Consider the following 2,942-nt stretch of genomic DNA (forward strand, 5'->3'; position numbering starts at 1 on the left):
CTACATCATCATCGACAACACCGACTCAGATCCAGATGATAGCGATGATGACTATGTTGATGAAGCTGAAGCAGATATCATGGAGTCTGCAACTGAAGAATATTTCTAGTAGACCACCCCACTAGTAGTAGTAGTCCACCATGTAAATATAGTAGTCTGAGCACTTTTGCGATAGTTAGATCAATTGTATGCCCTTGTTTGATTGAATGAAGTGAATTGTTTGCTTTTGCCTTATGTGCATATGGGTAGTGTTTTGTCTCTAGACCCCTCTCTATTCTTAAATCTCATCTTTTCTAAACCCTCAGGTGCCTCCGAGACGTGACCCCGGATTTACCTTCCCACCGGAGCTCACTCAGTTGATCCAGCAGCAGAACACGTTGATGCAGTTGCTAGTCCAGAATCAGAACAGGGGAACAACAACAACAACCCACCACCACCACCACCTGTTGACCACTTAGCCTGTTTTCTTAGGCTAAATCAGCTGGTGTTTTCTAGTAGCACCGAGCCTATAGTAGCAGATGATTGTCTCCGCAAGACAGCAAGGGAGTTGACCAGAACCGGATGCACAGATGCGGAAAAGTTGAAGTTTGCCGCACATCAGCCTGATGGACCCGCAACATCCAGGTGGGAGAATTTCATAGCTAGTTTCCCTATCGACACTGTCACATGGGACTAGTGCCAGCAGGCTTTCTGTACTGCCCATGTTTCAGCAGGAGCTATGGCCATGTAGAAGCGTGAGTTTCACAACTTGCGCCAAGGAGGACGGACAGTTGGCTAGTATGTGGAGCACTTTATTAAGCTAGCACATTATGCCCAGATTACGTTGCTAAGGATGTAGCTAAGCAGGAGAAGTTTCTAGAAGGACTGAATGATGAGTTGAGCATGCAGTTGATGGTTTCAACCTTCAACAACTACCAGGAGTTGGTAGATCGTGCTCTTATGATTGAAGGGAAGCATCAGAAGATTGAGAATCGCAAGAGGAAGTATGGACAAGGGAAGTACAATTCAGGTGCTCAGTAGAAGCCACGTTATACCCCTAGACCAGGAGGACATTTTCAGCATACCCATGGAGGAGGTAGCTCGCACAATCATAATGGCCCCAAGAATGGTAATGGGAATGGAGGAAGCAACGGCCAGAACCTTACCAAGCCATTAACCCCAGCCAAAAGAGACCTGAGCCAAGTCACTTGCTTTAAGTGCCAGAAGACCGGACATTATGCCAATGAATGTCCTGAATCTTAGAATGGAAATGGCAATGGAAGCTCTGGGAAGAAGCCGAACCCTTTCAATAGGGGACAAGTGAACCATGTTAACATGGAGGAGGTTGAAGAGCACCTGGATGCAGTAATCGGTAAGTTTTTGGTTAAGTCATTTACTGTTGGGGAACGTAGTAATTTCAAAAAATTTCCTACGCACACGCAAGATCATGGTGATGCATAGCAACGAGGGGAGAGTATGATCTACGTACCCTTTGTAGATCGCAAAGGAAGCGTTGACACAACGTAGAGGAAGTAGTTGTACGTCTTCTTCCTGATCCGACCGATCCAAGCACCGTTACTCCAGCACCTCCAAGTTCTTAGCACACGTACAGCTCGATGACGATCCCGGGGCTCCGATCCAGCAAAGCGTCGGGGAAGAGTTTCGTCAGCACGACAGCGTGGTGACGATCTTGATGTTCTATCGACGTAGGGCTTCGCCTAAGCACTACAACGATATGATCGAGGTGGAATATGGTGGCAGGGGGCACCGCACACGGCTAAGGAACGATCTCAATGATTAACTTGTGTGTCTAGAAGTGCCCCCCTGCCTCCGTATATAAAGGAGCCAAGGGGGAGGGGTGCGGCCAGCCCTATGGAGGCGCAGGAGGAGTCCTACTCCTACCGGGAGTAGGACTCCCCCCCCCAATCCTATTCCAACTAGGACTACCAAGGGGGAAAGAGGGAGAGGAGTGGCCGGCCACCTCTCCTAGTCCTAATAGGACTAGGGGAGGGGGGGAGGCGCGCAGCCCTTATGGGCAGCCCTTTCACCTTTCCACTAAGGCCCACTAAGGCCCATATGACTCCCGGGGGGGTTCCGGTAACCTCCCGGTAATCCGGTAAAATCCTGATTTCACCCGGAACACTTCCGATGTCCAAACAAAGGCTTCCAATATATCAATATTTATGTCTCGACCATTTCGAGACTCCTCGTCATGTCCGTGATCACATCCGGCACTCCGAACAACCTTCGGTACATCAAAATGCATAAACTCATAATAACTATCATCGTAACGTTAAGCGTGCGGACCCTACGGTTCGAGAACAATGTAGACATGACCGAGACACGTCTCCGGTCAATAACCAATAGCGGGACCTGGATGCCCATATTGGCTCCTACATATTCTACGAAGATCTTTATCGGTCAGACCGCATAACAACATACGTTGTTCCCTTTGTCATCGGTATGTCACTTGCCCGAGATTCGATCGTCGGTATCCAATACCTAGTTCAATCTCGTTACCAGCGAGTCTCTTTACTCGTTCCATAATACATCATTTCACAACTAACATATTAGTTGTAATGCTTGCAAGGCTTATGTGATGTGTATTACCGAGAGGGCCCAGAGATACCTCTCCGACAATCGGAGTGACAAAACATAATCTCGAAATACGCCAACCCAACATGTACCATTGGAGACACCTGTAGTACTCCTTTATAATCACCCAGTTACGTTGTGACGTTTGGTAGTACCCAAAGTGTTCGTCCGGTAAACGGGAGTTGCATAATCTCATAGTTATAGGAACATGTATAAGTCATGAAGAAAGCAATAGCAACATACTAAATGATCGGGTGCTAAGCTAATGGAATGGGTCATGTCAATCAGATCATTCAACTAATGATGTGACCTCGTTAATCAAATAACAACTCATTGTTCATGGTTAGGAAACATAACCATCTTTGATT

This window comes from Triticum urartu, chromosome 2A, assembly GCF_056163025.1.
Source record: "Triticum urartu cultivar PI428250 chromosome 2A, HENAU_Tu73, whole genome shotgun sequence".
NCBI lineage: Eukaryota > Viridiplantae > Streptophyta > Magnoliopsida > Poales > Poaceae > Triticum > Triticum urartu.